General features: G+C 43.3%; 1 pseudogene; it reads left to right on the top strand.

Annotated features, from left to right (window-relative positions):
• The first annotated feature begins 3,065 nt into the window (after positions 1–3,065).
• LOC124803669 lies at positions 3,066–3,183 on the top strand (annotated as a pseudogene).
• Positions 3,184–27,543: the final 24,360 nt, after the last annotated feature.

The following is a 27,543-nucleotide window of genomic DNA, read 5'->3' as shown; positions in this document are numbered from 1 at the left end:
GAAAACTGCAGATCTATGATATGTCCACCATCTTTCGACAAGTGATCTAAAGACGATTAAACTTGTATTACAGTTACTACTACTAAAAAGCGGTAATGTATTGTCAGTGCTATGCAACTAAATAACTCCTTAAGGAGTTAATCGATTAGCAGCTTAGATAGGTGATACGAACAGAAGACGGTAATTTCTTGAAGAACGTAATTCTTTCGTCACGTCCCTTGTGAATTACGCCCATAACTGAGATATAATGGTCACTGTATGCTACCCATCGGAGCTGCCTATATCTACATGCAATTTACGGTGTGTGTAGCGGATGTTACTTCAGCTTCTACTATCACTTCTACTTTCCATTTCCCATTCTTTGGAGGAACAACTGTTGAGAGAACTCGGCTAGGGCTCGAATTTCTCTGACTTTCCCTTCATGATAATTGCTGGAGATGGATGAGGGAGAAATAAGTGTGTTCGCTGGCTATATGGAACGTACGCTCTCGGAAATTTCAACAGTATAACCTCTTCATATTGCACAAATCTTTTATTGCAGCGTAAACTGAAAGAAACAAGCAACAAACGCGCGCACACTTACTCTTCAGACTTTCGCTGCCTCCTCAGTTGACCCTGGACGTTGTGAGTTTTCGTTGTTGTTGCTCTTCTTCTTTTTCTTCTTGTAAGTGGTGAATGTGCTTTAACGATTATTTCTCTCAACGCAATGTCTTCTGGGTAAGGTATGGACTGTGAATAGTTTGAAGTCACTGAGATAATTATCTGATGAGTTCATTGAGAGAACAAACGAAGAAACACTCGACGTATCTATTATCGCCTCTTTCGTAACTGAAGATATACTCAACTACTGCACATCTTCTAAATTGTGCAAATAGTAAAATATTTATTCAACTTTTCTAGAACATGGCCACTTATTCAACCTTTCTAGAACATGGCCGCAAACCATCCATTACACATCACCAATATATGAAGGTCTTAAGAACATACAACCGTAATGGGACGGCACTACCATGACAGGTACACTTCTAGGTACATAAAAGCATGTGTATGAATTGAAATAAGAACTGAAAGAAATTAGATGAGCGTACATGAAAGTGAGATATCTCTCTGGCAGGGTGCTGTACCAGGAGGATAGTGTATCCAAGATGATGTTTCCTGCTGCTGTTTCGGTCTAGTGACTGGTTTTAGACTCACATGACAGATTGCACACAGGAAACCACCATAAGCGGTTTTCGTGGTTTTCCACCATTTTTTGTTGTTGTTGTGAGAGACGAGGTTGTGTTCTTGCAGCGTTTCTAAATATTAAGATTTCTACGTCTTTAAACACTATACAAAGCATTAAAAGTATTTAGAGGATATTGTTAATTCTTCAGTTACAGTCTTATGGTGAAAAAATTCAGTATATTTTTAAAACCAGGTACGTAATGTGTGGTTGGTTCAGCATCTCTTCGTCGATCGGGCATATTTTTGCATCTCCACAACTAACAAGTTATCCTACCTTACAGCATGTGATATATGCAAATGAATTCATCTACTTTAATTTCTTAACGATTTTCCCTGTCTTGAAACTGAAAGTTTGTGTTAGTTGTTAATAGATTTTGTTTCAGAACGTTTTTGAATTGTAACTGGTGTTTCATAATACTGAACAGTATTTCTGTTTTTAAGAAACCATACTGTTCCTGAGCAGTTTTTGGAGGCAGATGTCTGGCTATTAATAACGTGGTGTATCTTGTGGTTAGTCGTTTTCCAAAGCGGAGGAAATGCTGGAGCTGTGTTAGGTGAACCCAGACGGCTAATGAAGACATGTGGACTGACCTCACGCAACTGCAGTTTTTCCACCGCTGCTGAAAAACTGTGTGCCACACCGAGATTCGAACTCGGGGCCTTTGATTTTCGCCGGAAAGCGCTCTACCGTCATGCCATAGCCTGTGGCTAGGCCATCTCTCCGCAATATCCCTCTTTCCAGTGGTGCTAGTCCTTCACGTTTCGCAGGAGAACTTTTGTGAAGGTGGGCGGGGTAGGAGATGAAATACTTTCCCAAGTATAGCTGTGTCGTGCTTGGGTAGCTCAGTCGGTAGAGCACTCCCACGCGAGGAGCTAGCGTCCCGAGTTCGAGTCATGGTATGGCGTACAGTTATAATCTGCCACGAGGTTTTATGTCAGCACACACTCCGTTGCAGAATGGAAGTTTCATTCAGGAAAAAAAGATAATTTGCGTAAAATTACTTTTTCGAGATGATAAAATGTAATGGACACCCTTCAAATGATTTCCAATAATACAGGAATTACAATGGTCCATTCAGCCTTTGGATATTCTAGTATGGATAGTGCCAATGACAGTTAATCACACCGTAAGTCCCAATCAACGTTAACGTTTAGACACAACCGGACAACGGTGAGGAACACCAACTTATCTGTTAGCGTTTTTAAATATGTTGTTATTTAGTAGAAATGTGGCGTCATTTGCGTACATAGGGAACGGCGTAAGAAACCATCGGTACAAACCCCTCTTGTGTCAACATAATCAGCCGTGCTTTTTTCACTTCGCAAGATACAGCCTTAAAGCAAAATACTCTACATAATTAGTGTTCTCTTGTTATGATCTGTTGTTTGAATCTTTGCTATGTTGTAATACGTCCTTGTTAAGAGTACGGTGCAATGTTCCTCTTAACGGGCACTACAATTCCGTATCTATCCGCCGATAGCAGGCAGTGCCTTTCAAGTAAAATGTCCTCCCCTGTAGGGAATTACATAACGTGTCTACCAGTAGAGGTTGTGACGTTGTAACTACGACATATGGAAGTTTGGCTCTGGCCGTGACTCGTGCGCGGATAGCCAAAGTGGTTAAAGCGACCTCTCGCTTAAAGCGGGAAACCTGGGTTCGAGTCCCAGTCCAGCACAAATTTTCTCTATAATCATTCCTTTCTACTGCCAACGGTTGTTCGTATTAGCAAATGTAAATACACTTCATTCACGCTTGTCCGAAAGAGCACTGCTTCGTTCTTCTTAACAACTTAGGCACTACAATACGGTATAACCAACTTCGTTTCTATCTTACTTCAAGGGACAACGGCCTTGCCGCAGTGGTAACACCGGTTCTCGTCAGATCACCGAAGTTAAGCGCTGTCGGGCAGGGCTAGCACTTGGATGGGTGACCATCCGGTCTGCCGAGAGCTGTTGGCAAGCGGGGTGCACTCAGCCTTTGTGAGACAAACTGAGGAGCTACTTGGTTGAGAAGTAGCGGCTCCGGTCCCGGAAACTGACATACGGCCGAGAGAGGGGTGGGCTGACCACATGACCCACCATATCTCCATCCAGTGAAGCCTATGGGCTGAGGATGACACGGCGGCCGGTCAGTATCGTTGGGCCTTCATGGCCTGTTCGGGAGGAGTTTTTTACTTCAAGGGGAATAACACGTCTCCACAACAAGCGCGTCATCGTGGTATGTAACGGAACGGTTACAACAGTTAAGTAATATCTGTACCTTATTAGGAACGGATTATTGGATGTATATTCAAAGGATTATTTTGAACTGTATTTAGGCTAGCAGAAATCACCAACGTTTCTCACAAATCTTAAACACCGAATTATTCAGCTGGTCATGATTTTACGTGATGGCATTGTCCTTGGGCCTGAAGATTAGTGGACCGACGGTTGCCAACTGGGACTGCCGTGGCCGGAAAGTCTCTCAAGAAATTTAGATTGCTTACCACCCCATGGAAACATCACCTCTGTTTTACTCCTCCTCGGTTACTTCCACTTTTCTCTCTACCTCGATTTTCTTAAGGAAATCTGAAGGATACAACGAAAGTTGTCACACCTTATAATTTTCGCGGTACTGATGTCCCAAAACATACACTGCCCTTCACACGACGTTCTGGTACGGTGTCTTATATTTGAAACGCGTAGGGCATATTGTGGGAAAATTTTATTGTCTTCTTCAATAATGATCCTGAAATATTATTTCATTGTCTAGAGATTCAAGAGCGAATAGATTTAAAAATGTAATGGCTATCACTAAGGGAAACTTCAAATATTTCATTGTATAAGGATTAGAAATCCTCTGTTGTTGTTGTTGTTGTTGTTGGCACGGGAATATATTACTTGGGGTCCGCCTGCTTATCTGTTTGGTAACGTGCGCGCCTCCCATGCAAGCTGGCCCGGGTTTGATTCCCGGCCGGGTTAGAGATTTCCTCCCCTCGCGGATTGGGTGTTGTGTTGTCCTGATCATCATTTCATCCTCCTCATCGGCCTCAAGTCGCCCAATGTGGCGTCGACTGAAGTAAGACTTGCACTTGGCGGCCGAACTTCCCCGGATGGGGCCTCCCGGCCAACGATGTCATACGCTCATTTCATTTCATATTATTTGGGGATAAACATTTCAGCTCATGACTGGTAAGATTCAAGTACTTGGTAATCATGGTCTATGAATCCATCCCTTCTCTGTAGAGAAGTGTCGTGTAAGTATGCACTGGTTTGTCGTTAACGTCTCTTAAAAACTAATTCAGTGACGGGGGAGGACGGAGAGGGTGGTTGTGAATGGTAGAACGTCAATGGAGTCGAGGATGGACCAAGAACAACACATGAACCTCCAGTATTTTGAGTCAATTTTCGAAAACAACCGCAAAAATGTAACTGGATCACAGGCGTTTAATAGGCTGACAGGCTCTTAAAGTTTCCAGAATTTTTTTTCACATGCTGTACTTCGTTATCCAGAAGGCAAAAAACATTCCAATGATGCCCATTTTTCTATGAACGATATCGCAGTACATTAGGTAAAGAAAAGTTCACTTAAAATGCAGTTTCATGGCGTTAGTTCTCAATGTATTAGGGAAATTAATGTGTAAATTTTCGTTTACTTTTACAATTTTAGTGACATCCAGTTTTAGTACTTGAAATTTTCATGCTGAATTTTTCACAAATAGTACGGTATTCCTCATGCATTATTTACCAAACATTAGGATTTATATTTTCTGCGTGTAAGAAGCCATGAGCGGAATTTCAATCAGGTTTTGTAACGTCTAATTCACAGTGGACCTAGTTTGCTTACAGTTTATCGGTTAGTACAGAAATGAGCACATGGATGTTCCCTACACACACTTTGGTTCTTACTGGATATGTTGTTGCCCGAGACAAAAATGTATCCGTGTCATTACATCTAAGAACGATCAAGTGGCTTTGTCGCAAGAATATATAATAGAACTGGGCTATTCAGAAATGTAACTCAAGTTAAAAATGGTTCAAATGGCTCTGAGCACTACGGACTTAACTTCTCAGGTCACCAGTCCCCTAGAACTTAGAACTACTTAAACCTAACTAACCTAAGGACATCACACACATCCATGCCCGAGGCAGGATTCGAATCTGCGACCGGACCGGTCACGCGGTTCCAGACTGTAGCGCCTAGAACCGCTCGGCCACTCCGGCCGGCAATTGAAGTTAATATACTGGTATTTGATAAACAATTCAGTCTTTGTATGTCCATATAGTTATAGCATATGTATGTCCACACAGATATAGCATACAGAAACCTGCTAATATTAATATTTTGGCCCTGTTTTTATCAGAACCGAGGTGGAATCTTCCTGTACGTCGGTCAGGGGCCTGAATATAGCGTAATAGATAGCCGAACCTATTAGCTCAATAGAATAAGTTTGGAACTAGACGGCTCAAAGGTGTTTAATCTGGCATCCGAAACAATTCATTTGTCTTTTTATGGTATTTAATACACATGATTCATGACGACATTATGTAATTTAAGTTTGAGACACGCTAGTGGCAGTGATCAATCGAAAAATACGTGAAGTTATACAAAACATTACGTCATCGAAAATCAGCAGTGCTATTCACAGATGGAGGGGGAGGGGCGGTGAGGAGGAGAGAATTATATGAAGTCTCGACAGTAGCAGTGTAGCAGTGATATTGAACTCAAATCGTAGGTTTACATGTACAAAATTATGTCTGGTGTAACTGAAACCAAATGACACTATATTGTTGTGTTCCTTAAATACTTGTACAAGAATATATCTTGCACAAGAATATATCGCAGTCTACAGAATTACGGTTAAAAGTAGATATGGAAACAAATGAAAACATTCTGTTTGTTAATAACTCAAACTTTTTATGTAACTCTAATTGAATACAGCTCACAGGTCAGAAGCAAGTAATCATTTCTTGTTTCTGGCTGAGAGCTCTTTGATTCTCTGACCTAACCAGTCAATCTTTATTTGGGTGAAAATACTTGTAACTGCGATCAGCTTCTTGTGAAATGTTTCTTTCTTTCCTTACACTACCTTTTTTCCCATGTAGGTTCATTTTCATGTAGGACATGTAAAAGTGACAAATTCATTTTTGCAGCACACTGGCTTGAATCACACATTGAAATAAATGTCATCCTTGCGTGCCTTATCGGAAAATGATTCTCAAAAGGCTCCAAAAGTAGTGTTTAGAAGAAAAAAATCCAACCATTGGTCACATTTACCTGTGTAGATATTCAATACATGCGCTTGTTCTATACACTTGTTTCGCATATATAACAGCTATTTCGACTGCAACACAATTATTCTTGAAATTTCCCATTTCGATCCATATCAATAACTTAATATTCATTTCCTCAAATAGCTGCCATACATACGGCTACTACTTCGCTTTGCCGTCTACATGTACATCTACATGGCTACTCTGCAAACTACACTACACTTAAGTGCCTGGTTGAATGTTCACCAAACCACGTTCACAGTAATTCTATTATTCCAGGCTAGAATATCTCGAGGAAAAAACGAACACCTATACGTTTCCGTGCGAGCTCTGGTTCCCTATTTTACTATGATGATCTTTTCTCACTCTGTAGGACTGCGTCATCAAAAATATTTTTACATTCGAAGGAGAAAGTTGGTACTTGAAATTTCGTGAGAAGATCCTGCCGCAAGGAGAAACCACTTTGTTTTAATGATGTTCACCATAAATCTTTACCATGTCCGTGATACTACCTCCCATATTTTTTAATAATACAAAACGTTCTGCCCATCTTTGAACTTTCTCGATGTATTCCATTAGTTCTATCTAGTAAGGATACTACATCTCTAAAAGAGACGGCCAAGCGTTGTATAGGCAATCTCTTTAGTAGATCTCTTGCATCTTCTAAGTGTTCTGCCAATAAAACGCCGTCTTTGGTTCTCCTTCACCATAACACATAGAAAATGTAATAGTAATTTCTAGGTATTTATCTGGAATTAAGGTCTTTGTATGTGATTGATTTATCGTGTAACCGAAGTATAACGAATTCCTTTTAGCACTCACGTCGGTGGCCTCACATTTTTCATTATTTAGGTCAAATGTCAATTTTCGCCACATACAGACCTCTTATCTGAATCATTTTGCATTTGGTTTAGATCGTCTGATGATTTTACTAGACGATAAACGACAGCATCATCCGCAAAAAAACTAAGATGATTGCTCAGATTGTCTCCTAAATCGTTTATATAGATAAGGAACAACAGGGGACCTGTAACACTACCTTCCGGAACACCAGAAATCACTTCCGTTCTGTTCAATGACTTTCCATCATTTAGTATGAACTGTGACCTCTCTGACAGGAAATAATGTATCCAGCCCCACAACTGAGACGATACTCCTTAACCAAGCAAGTTGATTACGAGCCGGTTGTCGGGTTTTCTGTCAACAGCCGTCTGGAAATAAAGAAATACGGAATCAATTTGAAATCCTTTGTTGATAGCACTAAACACTTCAAGTGAGTAACGAGCTAGTTGTTTTTCAGTATAACGATATTTTCTAAATGCGTGTTGACCATGTGTCAATGGACCATTCTATTCGAGGTAATTCATAATTCCATAATATGTTCCAGACTCCTACTGCATACTGACGTTAATGATATAGGTCTGTAATGGATTCCTCCCATTGCCTTCCTTGAATATTAGTGTGACCTTGAAATTTTCCAGTCTTTGGATACGGGTAATTCGTCGAGTGAACGGTTATTAGTAATTTAAGTATGGCGCTTTTGCTCAGCATACTATGAAAGAACCTAATTGGTATACGATCTGGACCGGAAGACGTGTATTTATTAAGTCATTTAAGTTGCTTCACTACTCCGAGTATACTTCTATGATACTCATGTTGTTCGCTAATCTTGATTCCTTGTTGTAACTGGTGCCTTACCTTTATTAATAGTCATAACAACGTTTTATTCGCAATGAGGCAATACCTTTGGCGGCGGGCGATGAACTCTTTCCAGTAACCTTATGATAAAACAGCACTGCATTGACTTCAAAAAATAAGTTTAACAAAGAGAATTTTGAGAAATTAAGCTAGCTTAATAGAAGCAGGAGGTTAAAAATATCCCAGTTCTGATACGAAATTGCCAAAAACCAGATGTTATTTAAATTAATAGGTTTACATTAGATATCGACACGAAGTATTTATTACTTTCGTTCACGTTGTATGTGTGGTGTCACTGCCAGACACCACGCTTGCTAGGTGGTAGCCTTTAAATCGGCCGCGGTCCGTTAGTATACGTCGGACCCGCGTGTCGCCACTATCAGTGATTGGAGACCGAGCGCCGCCACGCGGCAGGTCTAGAGAGACTTCCTAGCACTCGCCCCAGTTGTACTACCGACTTTGCTAGCGATGGTTCACTGACAAAATACGTCCTCATTTGCCGAGACGATAGTTAGCATGGCGTTCAGCTACGTCATTTGCTACGACCTAGCAAGGCGCCATTACCAGTTACTATTGATATTGTAAATAATGTACCGTCAAGATCGACGTTCACCATTAACGGATTAAAGTTAAGTATTCCACCAGCTACGTCCGTTTTTTTCTAAAGTCTAATTTCCCTTTCCTGTTCCAGAGCTCACGCCAGCCTGCGTGAGCTAAAACGCGTGCCTTTCGGCTTCCTCTAGTAGTTCTGGGTTGGCTCTCCTGCCAATCCACAACAGTATGTATAAAATATTATTCAGATTCATATTCCCCAGACCAAATGTTATCATTCGACACGCATGATCATGCCATTACATTCAGATTTCATTTTGGTTATATTTGGTTTATGTGTAGAGAGCATGCCAAAAACTTTCAGTCAGTATTTTACCGACATGATTTGTATGCATATAGAACCGATACATCAAGATGGCGTTCATTCTTAACGAATCACAGAGCCATTTTGTAACTTGCCCTTCAGTCGAAACTAAAAATAAATGCTTGCAAGTGAAGAGTCATGGATTAACTGTGACGTAAAGCACATATGGAACTGAAGCAATTACGTTAAAGCAACACCTTAAAAGAAACTGCCAAAATTTAAGATTAGCAGTGTGAGCAACCTACTGATGGATACAAAAATTCTGTTGTTATAACTGTAAAACCAGAAACAGCTTCGCAGTTGTGTATCATATTATTTCAAATTATTGATATTACTCTTATACTGCCGGTCCATGTGTGTACTGACGTATGTGCTGTTGTGCTATCATCATGTTAGTAGTTTGACGTACAAAAAAGTAAAACAGATATGGTGAGAACAGAAATCATTTATAGTCTGCTTACTTACTTTCATATGTACTCGAAAAACGTCATAATAAACTGTGTACGTTAGGAAAAATCATCAAAGCCACCTCTGTGCCCCAACCGTTGAGCAGGAAATGACAGCACTTTCTTTTGGTACTGAATTTTGCAATAACGCAGTACTGGCCTTCCCAGAAACTCGAGCCGGGAGCTAGCACGCCTTCCTGTTTGTGAATCACTCTAACCGACGTTCGCTGTGCAAGCATATCGGGGCGCGATGTTTACGCACTAACTTGGTTTCTCAGCGGAAGGCAAACCTTTGTTCTGTCGGCTGCTGCGCCGTTCCATATTACTCAAACTGCGAGTCGTCAAACAGCATCTGCTGCGTTGGTCTCGTTCAACGGCGTCCAGCTTAATGTTTTCCGACTACAACAAACATAGCGAAGCCCGTGACGATGAACAATCATAAATGAAACCGACTCAACCTTTGAACTATAGCCAACCGGTGATCTCCTTCGCGTTATGTATGTTTTTTTAACGTGTCAGTGAATTAGACAGTGTTTTGAAGTGATCGTAATTAATACACTCCTGGAAATGGAAAAAAGAACACATTGACACCGGTGTGTCAGACCCACCATACTTACTCCGGACACTGCGAGAGGGCTGTACAAGCAATGATCACACGCACGGCACAGCGGACACACCAGGAACCGCGGTGTTGGCCGTCGAATGGCGCTAGCTGCGCAGCATTTGTGCACCGCCGCCGTCAGTGTCAGCCAGTGTGCCGTGGCATACGGAGCTCCATCGCAGTCTTTAACACTGGTAGCATGCCGCGACAGCGTGGACGTGAACCGTCTGTGCAGTTGACGGACTTTGAGCGAGGGCGTATAGTGGGCATGCGGGAGGCCGGGTGGACGTATCGCCGAATTGCTCAACACGTGGGGCGTGAGGTCTCAACAGTACATCGATGTTGTCGCCAGTGGTCGGCGGAAGGTGCACGTGCCCGTCGACCTGGGACCGGACCGCAGCGACGCACGGATGCACGCCAAGACCGTAGGATCCTACGCAGTGCCGTAGGGGACCGCACCGCCACTTCCCAGCAAATTAGGGACACTGTTGCTCCTGGGGTATCGGCGAGGACCATTCGCAACCGTCTCCATGAAGCTGGGCTACGGTCCCGCACACCGTTAGGCCGTCTTCCGCTCACGCCCCAACATCGTGCAGCCCGCCTCCAGTGGTGTCACGACAGGCGTGAATGGAGGGACGAATGGAGACGTGTCGTCTTCAGCGATGAGAGTCGCTTCTGCCTTGGTGCCAATGATGGTCGTATGCGTGTTTGGCGCCGTGCAGGTGAGCGCCACAATCAGGACTGCATACGACCGAGGCACACAGGGCCAACACCCGGCATCATGGTGTGGGGAGCGATCTCCTACACTGGCCGTACACCACTGGTGACCGTCGAGGGGACACTGAATAGTGCACGGTACATCCAAACCGTCATCGAACCCATCGTTCTACCATTCCTAGACCGGCAAGGGAACTTGCTGTTCCAACAGGACAATGCACGTCCGCATGTATCCCGTGCCACCCAACGTGCTCTAGAAGGTGTAAGTCAACTACCCTGGCCAGCAAGATCTCCGGATCTGTCCCCCATTGAGCATGTTTGGGACTGGATGAAGCGTCGTCTCACGCGGTCTGCACGTCCAGCATGAACGCTGGTCCAACTGAGGCGCCAGGTGGAAATGTCATGGCAAGCCGTTCCACAGGACTACATCCAGCATCTCTACGATCGTCTCCATAGGAGAATAGCAGCCTGCATTGCTGCGACAGGTGGATATACACTGTACTAGTGCCGACATTGTGCATGCTCTGTTGCCTGTGTCTATGTGCCTGTGGTTCTGTCAGTGTGATCATGTGATGTATCTGACCCCAGGAATGTGTCAATAAAGTTTCCCCTTCCTGGGACAATGAATTCACGATGTTCTTATTTCAATTTCCAGGAGTGTAATTATCACCATCAATTACATGCAAATCGATTGCCACGTTATCCCTTCTTCCTAAATATCAGAGTTTCTGTTCTGCCTATCGAAGTTCCAATGAAGTCATTTACGAAAAGAAACATAAAACCTGCTGCAGTTTCTGATACGACATTTATTTTGTTAGTGAATTAAGCTACAAATTAGAATTTAAAAAATCTGCCGCCCTATTCTCTGTGTCCCTTCGGACGAGAATGAGACGGAATTTTAATGCAGCCCGCCACGAATTCCTCGGCTGTGCCAAGTTCTTCATTTTAGAGTAGCTCTTGCAACGTACTTCCTCAGTTATTGCTGGATGTATTCCAATCTCTGTCTTCCTCTAGCACCATGGAAGTTATTGGTTGGCAGATTGATTTGGGCGAGGTGACCAAACAGTAAGGTCATAGGTCCCATCGGATTACGGAAGGATGGGGAAGGAAGACGGCCGTATCGTTTCAACGGAACGATCCCAGTATTTGCCTGAAGTGATTTAGGGAAATCACGAAAAACCTAAATCCGAATGGCCGGACGCGGGTTTGAACCGTCGTCCTCCCGAATGCGAGTCCAGTGTGCTAAGCACTATGCCATATCGCTCAATACGGAAGTTATTGTGTGATATCTTAACAGATGTCCTACCATCCTGCTCCCTTTTCTTAGCAGTGCTTTCCATGCAATCCTTTCCTCGCTGATTCTGCCGAGCACCTCCTCATCTCTTACCTTATATGTCCTCCTACTTTTCAACACTCGCCTGTAGCACCGCACCTCAAATGTTTCAATTCCCTTCCGATTTTCTCACTGCCCATGTTCCACTACCATACAGTGCTGGGATCCAAACGTATACTGTCAGAAATATCTCCCTCAAATTTAGGTACATGTTCAATACTAGCAGATATCTCTTGACCAGGACTCCCTTGTTTTCGAGTGCTAGTATGCTTTTTATGTCCTCCTTGCTCCGTCCGTCATGTCACATTTCGCTACCGAGGTAGCAGAACTTAAACTTCATCTACTTCGTGGTCACCGATCCCGATGTTAAGATTCTCGATCTTCTCATTTGTGCTGCTTCCCAGTAGTGTTACTTACATTACTCTCATTAGGGAAGCATGGTAATTGGAGAAAAGGAGAGAAAACGCCGTATGAAAATAGGGGGAGAGCAAGTGAACAAAAAAAATTGTTCAAATAGCTCTGAGCACTATGGGACTCAACTGCTGAGGTCATAAGTCCCCTAGAACTTAGAACTACTTAAGCATAACTAACCTAAGGACAACATACACATCCATGCCCGAGGCAGGATTCGAACCTGCGACCGGAGCGGTCGCGCGGCTCCAGACTGTAGCGCCAGAACCGCTCGGCCACCAGCGGCCGGCAGCAAGTGAACAGTTACTTGGGAAGTGTAGTGGTGGATGATATATATTGTTCAACAGAAATTAGGAAAAGAATTGCAATGGCAAAAGAAGGATTCAATAGGAAACAGAAATTACTTTGCGGACCACTAAACGAAGATCTGAGGAAAATACTTGCCAACTGTTACATCTGGAGCGTTGCACTGTATGGTGCGGAGACCTGGACTTTGAGGATGGAAGATGAAAGAAGATTGTAGGAACTAGAGATGTAGATACGGAGAAGAAGGAAAAAGTGAAATGGGAAGACCGAGTAAGGAATGAAGAAGTATTAAGGAAGTCATTAGAAAGAGAAAACGGAACTGGATTGGACATTGTTTGAGGAGGGACTGTTTATTGAAGCAAGGAATTAAAGGAAATGTGGAGGGAAAAAGGGGAAGAGGAAAACGAAGATATCAAATGCTGGACAATATCCAAGGAGACAAATATTCAGGAATGAAAAGACTGACTATGGACAGACAAATCTGGAAGAGGCTTAACCTATGACAAGACCTGCTTAAGGCAGAATACCTACTATTACTACTACTCATTAGTGTCGTCTTTCTTCGATCTACGCTCAGTTCATATTCTGTACTCCTTAGACTGTTCACTCCTCTTAGCATATCCTGTAAATCTTATTTATTTTTACTGAGGATTGCAATGCCATCAGTGAATCTTATCATTGATTTCCTTTCAACTTGACTCAACTAATTCCACTCTTGAACCTTACTGTTAATGAACATTATTGCCTCTTTAGTGGGGAGGGGGGAGGGGGGCAATTTTGGGCCAGCTGGAGTTTAAGGCAACGCATTTCGGTCTGTAACTATTGGCGGCCATTAAGAAGGACTGACCATTAGGGAAGGTTTGAAAAACGACGTTAGGGGCGCAGGGATACGACGCTGGGAGGTAGTTGGCGGTTAAGACCAACCAGATAGTTGCAGCCTAGCGGATATTGAAATTTTAGATAGCATCCAGCAGTCACTCTGGCTCACTTTTGTCACTGTTCCGGAGCAATCAACTCGTAGCCCCCGTGTCTGTCACAGAGGACATCATGGACAATCGCTAGCCACCATACGGCTACATGCCTACAAGCTATGAGCTACATAACGCGCCGTTATGTTCCATTGCTTCTCCTTGTTGCTAGCGTTTCTCTCTCTCGCTCGTTCTAAGCTTGTAGGGACTTCACTGATTACGCTTTTGTGACTTTGATTTTGATTCACGCATGATTACTTGCGAATTTCATTTTGACTCCTCCGTTGTCAATGCATATAATTTGTTTTCTGTTGCTTTCTAAACCTCGAATGTAGAATACGCCGCAACAAAGTGGTCGAATGTGCGCTCTTGTCATTGTTGTGATTGTGTTGCTGCCCTCTCTGTGCACTTACAGTGGTACTACTCTCTTTGTTCACCTACAGCCCCATGATTAGCTTCGATTACTCAGTGTTAAAAGTGACTGCTTGATTCAGCCCTGCATTTAGTATCATATCAGTAGTTTCCAAGCCCATACGATATGGCTTCGCCTTCATCGGGTTGGATCTGTTAGCGGAAGCGGTCGACAGGCGTTGAAATAACACAAGGATATTGTGTGACTAAAAAAAATAAAAATAAATGTGTTTTGGTATAAGTACTCTCTACATCTGCTACTTTGTTCTGCAGCTCATGTCTTTATCCTCAAAGAATCAGCGAGATACGTTCTTGTTCACTGACCATCAATGGAAATAGACGCAATACAATTACTCTATTGATAAAACGAAACGGCGACATTTATAATTAACAATTTCTCGAAAAGGCCTGGAGTTTTCCATACAATTCGTCGTTTAAGTGTGCAAAATAATATTTCTTCATAGAATACCATTAACAAATTTCTTATGACCTTAGTGGCAGCTCCTATTGTGCGAATAACACTCAAATATATTTTGTTTAGGTCAACTGATGAGATGCCCTCTTTTGCTTGTTCCTTAATTGACTGTAGTTTCGATTTCTAAACAATTATTTGGTAAATAATATCTTGCTGCATAAGCAACCACAGACTGCCCTGCACACGCAACCACAGATTGCTTCTTAAGGATAACATTTTGTTTCTGTAACGGTTCTTCTATTCCGACCATGTCTTAGCAAACAAACATAAATGACACTAGCCATTTATATGGTTTTTCAGAAATTTATTATTTGGTTGATTCGGTATCTGGACTTTCCTTTACCCTCTGATTTTTCTTCCATTTTCTGGTAAGTTCGTCCGTTTTTAATTTCCTGCAGCATTCCAAGAAGTCTTCAGCCTCTCTCTCTCTCTTTTTCTTCTTCTCTGCTTCGATGATTCTTCGTTGTCACATGTTCCTACAAGAGGCAGTATTGATCATAACTGATCTCTCCTGTCGTTCCTATCTGCTTTAGAAGTATACCCAACAGGTAACGCTGTGTATGGTTACTACACATCTTGGCATATCCTTCAGCCCTTCTTTGCAGTGAATCATATATTCTTTCAAACACACCTGCATGCTGAGATTGCGTTACATGTATTGGTCACGCCCTACAATAACGTCTGAATATTGTCGGTGGGTTGGACGTACACTGATGCCTTTAAATGACCCCATAACCAGAAGTCCAACGGATACAGGTCCACTGAGCAGACAGGTCACGCTGCTGGGTCTCCTTGACCATAGTACTGCCCATGAAATGTTGCAGCAAGATACTGTCACACGAACTGTAGAAAATGGGATTGTACCCAGTCATATATAAATCAGAGTATGACACTCCCAGCTTGTGAAATGTTACCAGGGCCCACTAAACTAAATAAGAACCAGACTCGTCTTGAAAGTCTAAGCTATAATTCAGTGTGCACAACTTTAATGGTTAACAGAAATGATTTCAGGCCCTAGTTGTAGGTCCTATAGTGGAGGCTTACACGGAGAAATTATGTAACAAGAATGGAAGGTGTTCAACAGAAACAGTATTTCAATTAATATAGCAGTCTATTCAATTGAAACATAATTATTCCAAGTATATCGTGAATGAATAGGAAATGATTTGCAAACTCTTTATGCAAACTCTAACTATTGGATACGTTTATTTTCAGCGTTACTTGAACCGACCGAAAACATATCCTTCTGAAAATATACCTTTCTGATGCTAATGGCAGTCTGAAAATCGTCCTCAGATCTCATTAACACCGACGAAAACCAATGACTGTGACCCTGATACTGTTTTGAGAAACATGCATTCACTACTGCAACACTAGACCTGAGACAGATGATCATGCCGATTTCTGCAAGTTTGGCTCAAGAAAATCCCTTTCAGGCCAGTGCTGATAATTACGTTCACCACTATTGTTCACTGACAATTCGTGCAGAACGCCACTGATGTGCAGAAGGCCCTTTGGTAGAGGACGATGTATGTGCTGTCGTCGTAACAACTTTGTACCACATTCGTCTTCCAGGATGCGCACTGTAATTTGTCTCCAACATAAGTGCGTGATACACACAATATATGGACAGCTGTATGCGGCCTCATGAACTATTTTCACATGTGCACAAGATGCACCCACCTCTGCATCTATCCGGCGACTCTCCCTTAACCTTTTGCTCAATATTGTGCCCTGCTATCTCTTCCTGCCATACAGTCCGCCCCGGTAGCTGAGTAGTCAGCGCGACAGACTGTCAATCCGAAGGGCCCGGGTTCGATTGCCGGATGGGTCGGAGATTTTCTCCGCGTAGGGACTGGGTGTTGTGTCGTCCTAATCATTCCCATCGACGCGCAGGTCGCCGAAGTGACGTCAAATCGAAAGACCTGCACCAGGCGAACGGTCTACCCGACGGGAGGCCCTAGCCACACGACATTTCATTTCATTTTTTTTCCTGCCATACAGAACATACCCGCATACATGGCCGTCCCATAGTGAGGGTTCTCGTAGCACACAAAATCCCGCAAAGACAATACGTCGCAATAAAATGCCACCTACATTTCTGTACATACTTCTACCGTCGCATCAGCTTAATCTCCGTATCATCAGTGACAGATGTACCAATGGCGTATTTTAGCTCCCACCAGCAAGCCTTGCTTCAGATGTTCTCTGAAACTGGAAAGCTGCTCTCGAAAGAAGGATATTATTTTCTATAGGCTGTGTTTATTTCAGCATGAGATGGTTATCTTGAAAGGGCTCTCTTCACAACATAAGAAAGTTCCGTTCTCCTGCTGTTAGTGGCACTTCCAACTCTTAGTTCAGCCGGTGTTTATGCACAGGATACGCAGTTACCGTAAATTACGGACTGGTGGTATGTGGTCAGTCAAGTTGCGAATTATAGCGTCCCACAAGATTTGGTACGTAGGACATCCGCAACTGTGAGGCATCCTAATTAATTTAGAGAGGCCCATTTCAGTTGTTTTAATTGTTGAAACCACGAATGGTTTTGAGATTTTAAAATTCAATCTTCAGATTATAAAATTATTGTATTTGGTAACACTTAGCATGGGGTTGGGCCAGTGTGCGCAAGAGCTCCAATCACTGGGTGCTGGCGGAAAGTTGTCTGACGCTGGGGAGCCACACGACATGAACGCCAGTACTGTGACTGGAGCTCTTTCACTGGCTGGTCCAACAGCATGCTAAGTATTACCAAATACAATAGTTTCATAGACCTGCAGATGGTATTTTAAAATCCAGTAACAGGACATGGTTGGTTCAAAATGGTTCAAATGGCTCTGAACGCTATGGGACTTAACTTCTCAGGTCATCAGTCTCCTAGAACTTAGAACTACTTAAACCTAGCTAACCTAAGGACATCACACACACCCATGCCAGAGGCAGGATTCGAACCTGCTAACGTAGCGGTCTTGATGTTCCAAACTGTAGTGCCTAGAACTGCTCGGCCACATCACTCGGCCGTCATGGTTGGGATAAATAATTTGTATAACTTAAGTGGATTTCTCTAAATTAATTGTCGCATCCCAGGTGTGTTCTGTTGCCTACCAGGTTAAGGGTACACAACAAATACGACAAAGGCCACCATCACACAGGCGCGACCTCTCACTTGGTTACCTCTCAGTTCCGAGCAACAGCCTCCAGATGGTACTCACGAATTCGGACTACTTTCTGCGCACCGTACTCGTCCGTCGATAGCGTTGGCAACTACCAAAGGCAGCGGTTTCAACCATGGACTACATTGCTTCCACTTTGTACTGGTGATGGTGCATCTCTTTCAGTGTAGAGGAACAAAAAACGGAACGCCATGGACATTCAGGCAGTGCTGATCTTGCAGTCACACATCCCAGGTCAGTCCCTGCAACCAGCTCAGATCGCTACTGTAATCGCACTACACAGTACAATTATACAAGTTCCACTGAAAATGCTACACCCCTACTTAGTCATTGCTATTTCTGAAAAATTAGATACATTCAGACTGTGACAGCATAATTACACTGTGAAAATATCATAGACTGCCAAGATTAGGGAATTATTTGGATATCATTGCTTTAGAGTTGGTGCACCAAGTAAAACGCATCAAACTGTAACAAAGGTAAATACCAGTTTACAAACTACGTCAGCAAATGTTATTGTTTTTTGTTGCCACATTTCTGCTCTAGCGCTACTGAGTCAAGCAACACTATAAGCTGATAGATCAACTGTGTAATTTCCACCCAGTTTGTTGACCAGTACCAGTAAACATGTTTTCTGTCACTGTGGATGTTTGGGTCGAATTACCAGTAGCATTCAGTTCCAACAGGTTCCAATGCATTCTCTACTTCTACTCATTGCAACATGAATTTAAAACCAATGTTCTCTCTTCTGATGGCGAGAAACTAGAAAATTTAGAAGAATATTATTCTCTGCAATCATAACATTGCCCTACGTTTCCACGTATAGGTCTACCCTTCACAGTCCACCTTCATCATGTGGTGAAGGTTCATTCTGGTAGGTCTACACCCCGCTTCGATTCGCGAAAAATGCGTGATAAGAATTATTTTCTGTGAAACTCCGTATAAGGGAAGTTTCTTAGATTTTTGATTTAAAAAACATTCTTGGCTGCAGTTAATTCTTTTATTAACAAGACGTTTCACCTTAGTGGGCGATCTTCAGATTATCTGTAGGGATAACAAAATAAGAAAAGTTAGGGTGTGATCCTAGCATGCGCTGCGCTGGTGCGCCTCTGGCGCCAGTCTCCATCGATTCTCATCACGATCGTCTGAGTCGATTTTCGGTGCCTGCTTGGCTTCGTATGTTTAGCGGATGGCTATCTAACTGCGGCGCGCGCGCTCTCTGGGTCTTCAGTTCAGGCATCAACTGTGTCAGCGACAGTCACGCCTGGCATTGTGCCTGTGTGCAGCGTGGCGAGTAGCCGAGTCGGTAGGACGGAGGAGCGTGGGCCGCTGCTGTGGCGTGTTTAGCCGTTGAAATGCAGATCCGCTGCCGATGGTGACTGGTGTTTCTTGGATATATGAAGGACACATTTCCTTCGTGTCTCTTGCATGTGATTCAAAGTCAATCAACTGGAGTCGTCGAAGTGTTCATCGGTGGGTTCTGTTCATGAAAATTGAATACCCCTGTGCACTGAAAACTATCTTGGCTGTTTCAGTTACCTTTGATCTGTGCCTGATACGTTGACGGCATTTAAGGTAGTGCTAGTGACGCACAACCAATAGAAACCGTGTTTAATGCATACCAAGTAATGCGTAAGTTTGTGCCTGGCGTTCAGAAGCTGGCCGAAATATTTTCCCTAATATCTTTTCCAGTTTTTTTTAATTTTATTTGTTGTTTTAGAGGTTGTCCAATCAAAGCTCAAGACCCACTGTCACGTATGTTGAGTCTGCTTTAAGGTCATCCGTGCCGCGTAGAATTTAAGGTTTTTTGATAACTGACTGGGTTAATATCATTGTGTATCTGTTGCGTCAGAATGTGGTCTGCCGCTGATGTGTTTATGTTCCAGATAATAGGCGGTGGTCGACGCGAGCAAGCTCCGATCGGGGTATCACGGTGGAAGAGTGAAAATTAAGGACCTGGATATGTGTCTATGGTTACGTTGTTAACGTGTGGTAATTCCATCTTGCCGGTGGAGTTTTGTAGTAAGGAATTGTTACTAACGTTGAAATTTTCCTTTTTCGGTATTTTAAAACCATAAAACAGTTCTGTGACATACGGAAGCACACGTCGAATCAGATGAACTCACAGAGACATAGTCGGAAAGAACTAATACAATAACGTGAATTTGGGATAGCATATTAAATTAAAAATCAAATCAAACGTATCATACCTTAGTGTAGTCGTACCAGTAGGTCAGAATGGTGCAACGAAGCGTACACATGAAAGTATACAGAGAAGTCGCCGCAACTTCATGACAAGAGTGTCAAGCAGACATTTTACATTTTGCTCAGAGAGACAAAAAGCTTAATTTACTGAAAGAGTTAGACATCCTTAAATACACGAGTATAATCGACGAACAATTAATGAATTATCAGCTCACTAGTAGGAACCAAGCCTGTTATGATTGAATGACGTCAGTTTTTAAAATTTTTACATACCGTTGGATATGCCTTCCTAGTGAGTTTCCATTTCAGTTTCATTAATTCATCTTCCCCCCACCAACTCTTCATGTTCGTAATTGATGTATTTTTAGTCATTATCCTTTTAAAGTCAAGTCAGGACCTGCTGATTTAAGAATCTGTTTTATCCCTTGTTACCGGTATGATGCCCATCTTTGGTAGTTATCTTACAGTTTTATTTAGTTACGACTGGTGTTACCATTTTATCTGTTTGGAGTATTTAAAGGGCTCAAAATGGCTCTGAGCACTATGGGACTCAACTGCTGAGGTCATTAGTCCCCTAGAACTTAGAACTAGTTAAACCTAACTAACCTAAGGACATCACAAACATCCATGCCCGAGGCAGGATTCGAACCTACGACCGTAGCGGTCTTGCGGTTCCAGACTGCAGCGCCTTTAACCGCACGGCCACTTCGGCCGGCGGAGTATTTAAAGTTTCACTTTGTGTACCACTATGTTCTCATCAAGGGTAACGTCTTAGTTTCGTTATAATGATTCATCTATTTTTAGATGTTGTGGATGTATTAAATATGTTGACTGTCATATAACTGCTTTGAGCGCCACTTATGTGTGTTGCAGTTACATACAAGCCTCATTCCATTGCTCCCCAGGGATCCCGCTTGATGCTTCTGCCGTGAAGTTGCGGCACCCTGTGTGTGCAAATGGTTCAAATGGCTCTGAGCACTATGGGACTCAATTGCTGTGGTCATAAGTCCCCTAGAACGTAGAACTACTTAAACCTAACTAACCTAAGGACATCACACACATCCATGCCCGAGGCAGGATTCGAACCTGCGACCGTAGCGGTCGTGCGGTTCCGGACTGTAGCGCCTTTAACCGCTCGGCCACTCCGGCCGGCCGCCCTGTGTGTGTATGACGTTTAAATGTGTTCTCTTCTTTGTCAGTGTGCTCCTATTATTGCACCATTCTCCTGATGGTACGAATTCATTAAGTTATGTTTCGTTTAATATGATTACTTGTTTAAAATTATGTCCCCCGCTAGGCGGCATTGTATTAGTTGTTTTTCGCTAGGTCTCTGCAGGTGCATCTGATTCTACACGCGATTCAGTGTAGCACAGAACTCTTTCATGGCTTTAAAATTGCTGTAAAAGGAAAAACTCACTGAGGGTGTTCCGGCGTAACCACAAGCGCCAGCACGAAGATGAAGAACACAAGAGAATAGAAGGCTGTGAGACGACGTCATCCAATAGCCCGTGACGAGTACCACTCCACGACAGGAGCGCCCTCTGCAAGAAGAGAATATAAGCGCCACTCCTGTCAGCCTCGGGTGTACGGTATTAGCACAGTACTAGACAGTACTAGCACAGTACCAGACCCGGCCTAGCAGGGTGCGCTACGATAGCAGTTATTAGTGACCCATATCCATTGCTTACATGGACATCATATATAGTGAATGACTTGTTTACATGTCGCCCACCGCTTCCGAAATCGTTGTAAATTCAAATTTAAGTATTGACAATCTTTCATGATTCTAATAAAGACTATTAATGTAATTTGCTTGAATTGTTGCGTAGCTGTTCCGCGAAAGCAGCATCCTTTAGGCACGCTGTAAGCGACGAGTGGGAAGGGCTCCACAGAGGGGTCATCTGATCCACGTGCGATTCAGTCTAACACAGAGCCGTTTTGTTGTTGTGGTCTTCAGTCCTAAGACTGGTTTGAGGCAGCTCTCCATGCTACTCTATCCTGTGCAAGCTTCTTCATCTCCCAGTACGTACTGCAGCCTACATCCTTCGGAATCTGCTTAGTGTAGTCATCTCTTGATCTCCCTCTACGATTTTTACTCTCCAGGCTTCCCTCCAGTACTAAATTGGTGTCCCTTGATGCCTCAGAACATGTCCTACCAACTGACCCCTTCTTCTAGTCAAGTTGTGCCACAAACTCCTCTTCTCTCCAATCCTATTCAGTACCTCCTCATTAGTTATGTGATCTACCCATCTAATCTTCAGCATTCTTCTGTAGCACCACATTTCGAAGCTTCTATTCTCTTCTTGTACAAACTATTTATCGTCCATGTTTCACTTCCATACATGGCTACACTCCATACAAATACTTTTAGAAAGGACTTCCTGACATTTAAATCGGTACTCGCTTTAAACAAGTTTCTCTTCATCAGAAAAGCTTTCCTTGACATTGCCATTCTACATTTTATATCCTCTCTACTTCGACCATCATCAGTTACTTTTCTTTCCAAATAGCAAAACTGATTTACTGCTTTAAGTGTCTCATTTCCTAATGTAATTCCCTCAGCATCACCCGACTTAATTCGACTACATTCCATTATCCTCGTTTTGCTTTTGTTGACGTTCATCTTATATCCTCCTTTCAAGACACTGTCCATTCCGTTCAACTGCTCTTCCAAGTCCTTTGCTGTCTCTGACAGAATTACAATTTCATCGGCGAACCTAAACGTTTTTATTTGTTCTCCACGGATTTTAATACCGACTCTGAATTTTTCTTCTGTTTCCTTTACTGCTTGCTCAATATACAAATTGAACAACATCGCGGCGACGCTACAACACTGTCTCACTCCCTTCCCAACCACTGCTTCCCTTTCATGTCCCTCGACCCTTATAACTGCCATCTGGTTTATGTACAAATTGTAAATAGCCTTTAGCTCCCTGTATTTTACCCCTGCCACCTTCAGAATTTGAAAGAGAATATTCCAGTCAAAGAAAGAGAGTATTCCAGTCAAAGAGCCGTTTTATGGTTTTTTAAATGATGTGAAAGGAAAATTTTAAGGTTACTAAAAATTACTCACTCACATTTACAATCATGCAAGCTAGAACCATGCCCTGACTTTTGCTTATTTTGTTACCCTTATGGATAATCTAAAGAGGACGCACGAGGGCGAAACGCGTTGTTAATAAAAATTTGCAACAGAGACTGTTTCTATTTCAAATATTCTACGTACGGTTGCTGTACGTAATGGCCTAATGGAGCGGAAGGTATTTTACAGTTTCTTAGATTCTCTTGTTGTGGTCATTTCGTGAGACGCATGTCGCTCTACTCTTCCCAGAACGTACACTCTCTGAGTTTAAACATTAAACCGTTAGGTTATGCACAAAGCTCATGTTGCAGCCACTACCACTGGAATTTCTTGATCGTCTATATAACCCTCTCACAGCGCCTAAGCGATGTCGTGACTGAACACACTGTTAGTCGTCGGATCTCGTCTCTCTCTTATATTCTCTGTTGTATTTCGCACCTTGATACCATGTCTCTTGCAACAAACTGATGGTCTACCCTAGAAATACTATTTATACGTATTTGTTGCTAGGTCGCTTTCATGCTTTTATACCATTAACGCATATAAAATAACTGAGAATCACTGTCCTGATCTAGAGCGCTGCTCTTGTCGTTCCTGTCTCACGGAATTCTGCCCCACGGTGCGGCCACGCAGCTTACGTTGGCATTGGTTCCTAAATACTTAAACGCCTGTCGATTCCTGGGAATTTGCCAGCGTGATTGCTTCGGGGGCCCGTAGACCGCACACTATGTTGTATGCACCATTAGCGTACCTCTGGGACAGCCGGCGGCGCCGACTTGGCAACTTCACACTCCAGGGCCGCGCAAGTAGGTAAGCCGTTAATGGTAACTACGATGGGCGTCGAGGCTATTAATGCGTGCCCATCCGCTCCTGTCGTACGTCTCTGAGGCACTCAGACGAATTAACTGCTTGTGTTCACAATTATGCTTGAAAATTTGAGTAGAGAACGTAACAAGTGCCATGAAACACTCTACGTCTGGCACTAATTTAATTCAGTCTTAGAGGTTATGACTTATATTATTTTTCATACATTTTATTCCTGCAGTAACTCATTACTTATTTCTTCACTATAAAGTCACAACATCTTTTGCTTTTGTTAAGTAGCTTGCTTTTTGTTAAACAGCTTAACATTGCTGGTAAATTGTGTTCAGCAGGATATTTAAGACATTAACATCAAGGAATAAACTACGTCGTACATTCCGTCCTGAAGTAAATTTATTAGCCAAAATCACTGCCCACTGTGAAACTGAATGATGCCTGGTGGCGTGGAAACGCGACGCAGTAAGAAAAGTATATAAACGGAGCAGAGACGGATCTGATTCACTCTAGTTATGATACGGGCCGAAAATGGGGAAATCATCTGACGTGACCGACTTTGACGAGGGGAAGATATTTTATGGGCCGGCGCCTAGGAATGAGCGGTGCATGCCGGAGGCTGCCCTCTTCCAGTACTTACCACTTCCTTTCCCGTTCGACTTACAAACAGAACGAGGGAAAAACGACTATCTATTTATGTCCGTAAGAGTCCTAGTTTCTCGTATCTTACCGTTGTGGTAATTCCGCGAAATATATGTTAACGGTGGTAGACTCTTTCTGCAGTTAATTTGAAATGCCGCTTCTGTAAATTTTCTCAGTGGTATTTCTCGAAAAGAACGTCGCTTTCTTTCCAGAGATCCCCACTTGAACTCCTGAAGCCTATCCGCAACATATACATGTTGTTTGAACCTACCAGTAACAAATCTATCAGCCTACTACTGAACTGCTTCGATGTCTTCCTTTAATTCCACCCAGTAAGGCTCCCAGACACTCGAGCAATAGAAAAGAATAGCTCGTACTAGCTTCGCCAATCTGCGGTCTCCTTTACAGATAGACTTTCCTAAAATTCATCCAATAAACAAATGTCGACCATTCGCCTTCGCTACCACCATCCTTACATGCTCCCAAAGACTCTAACTGTGGTGTCACCGCCAGACACCACACTTGCTAGGTGGTAGCCTTTAAATCGGCCGCGGTCTGTTAGTATACGTCGGACCCGCGTGTCGCCACTGTCAGTGATAGCAGACCGAGCGCCACCACACGGCAGGTCTAGAGAGACGTACTAGCACTCGCCCCAGTTGTACAGCCGACGTGGGTAGCTACAGTTCACTGACCAATACGCTCTCATTTGCCGAGACGATAGTTAGCATAGCCTTCAGGTAAGTCATTGCCTACGACCTAGCAAGGCGCCATAGCTTTGATAATTAATATTGTGAAGCATGTATCATCAAGAGCGATGTGCTACAAATGTGGATTAAAGTTAAGTATTACAAGATTTTCGTACTTTATTGCAATTCTCAAGACATTGTCCTGTTCCAGACCTCACGCCAATCTGCGTGAGCTTAACGCCTGCCTTTCGGCTACTTCCGAGTGGCGTGGCTGTCTTGCTACGCCACTACAGTTGGCGACGAGGCTTAAAAGAGGATTTCGCGTTCGTATTGCACTAATTTACTTGTGTCATGGCTTCGCCACAATCTCCAGATGTACTGTCCGAATTTTGTCGCTTGCAGAATCAGCAGACGCAGGCCTTATTGGATGCCCTTGGACAGCTCGTCCAGGGTCAACGTGCAATGGAAAACGATGTGGCAGCCGCCGCTCCACCGCTACCGCAGCCACAACATGCAGTTGCACCACCTTTTCGTCCGTTTGATGCGGCACTGGAAAGCTGGACGGAGTGGTCACGCCAATTTGGATTCCATCTCGCCGCTTACAGAATTCAAGGTAATGTGCGGCAGCCTCACTTACTATCATGTGTAGGGGTCCAGACGTACCGTGTGATAGTGAAATTATTTCCCTGACGCGACGTAGCAACTCTGTCCTACGACGAAATTTTGTCTGCATTAGATGCATATTTCAAGGAATCTGTCAATGTAGTTGCAAAAAGGTATACGTTCTTTCGTACCAAACGTACGACCGGTCAGACTAATAGGGAGTGGGTTGCAACTTTGCAAGGCCTTACTAGGGATTGTGCTTTTGAGTGTGAATGTGGACTCCCTTATTCAGATACTATGGTGCATGATGCAATTACACAGAACGTTTCTGATGTTCGTATACGGGAGCACATTTTGAAACTAGTCAATCCCTCCCTTCAACAAGTGATACACATATTGGATAGGCAAGACACACTTGACTTTGCTCAGGAATCATTGAAACTTCGCCAGCTGTGTGTCACATTAACCGGCCCGCCGGGCGAGCTGCACGGAACTGTAAACAGCCCTCGCGCCCGTCCGCGCAGCCACGTGTGCCGCGTAAGCAGGCAATTGCAGTGCTAAAATCATGCCCACGGTGTTCTACTAGACATTCGCGTGAGAATTGCCCGTCACGCCAAGCTATTTGCTTTTTCTGTAATAAAAAAGGACATGTTCAAAGTGTTTGCCAGAAAAAGCTCAGATCGGACACTAACAACCATTCCAGGCCCTTTGCTTCGCGCCGGAATCGAACCAAGAATACTCAGGCTCGTGAACCTTCGCCCATGGACATTCATGTAGTTAATTCCACTCTGCCCAGTGCCACTCTCTCTAACAGTGACTGTGTTCGTCCCACAAATAGTGTGCGTCGACGTCGCAGGAAATCACATCAAGTAGCAAGTGCTTCTGTACCAGTGTCTGTTCACGTTGTACGAGACAGTCGCTCTTGTCGTCAGCAGGACAATAAACTTTTTGTAGATTTGGACATTCATGGCAACGTGATCCCATTCCAGCTCGTTACCGGAGCTGCAGTTTCATTGATCAATAAAGACACGTACAAACAACTGGGCACACCTCCGTTGCGTGCCGCAAATGTTAAGTTAAATAGTTATTCCGGTCAGAATATCCCTTTGTTAGGACAGTGCAGCCTTCTTGCAACATACAAGGGACAAACAAATCTTGTGTCTTTTTACGTCCTTCGTTCTTCTTCTGCAGTGAACTTATTTGGTTTAGATTTTTTTCAGTTATTTAACTTGTCCATAGTAACTCAGGTCCTCTCAGTGAACCAGACTGTGCCTTCAGCCAGTGTTTCTAGTCTATGTGAAGAATTTGCTGACATTTTTGCACCGGGCCTAGGTTGCGCTACGAACTATACAGCACATTTGGAACTGAAAGTCAACGCGAAACCGAAATTTTTCAGAGCGCGCAATGTTCCCCACGCATTGCCTGATGAGGTCGCAAGAACATTAAATGATTTGGAATCACAAGGTGTGATTGAACGTGTGCAGGCTTCTCTCTGGGCCTCACCCTTAGTAATTTTGCCAAAACCTTCCGGAAAATTGAGACTTTGTGTGGACTTCAAGGCAACAGTGGATCCACAACTA

Source organism: Schistocerca piceifrons, chromosome 6, assembly GCF_021461385.2.
Source record: "Schistocerca piceifrons isolate TAMUIC-IGC-003096 chromosome 6, iqSchPice1.1, whole genome shotgun sequence".
Lineage (NCBI taxonomy): Eukaryota > Metazoa > Arthropoda > Insecta > Orthoptera > Acrididae > Schistocerca > Schistocerca piceifrons.
This window is presented reverse-complemented; position numbering and strand designations above follow the sequence as displayed.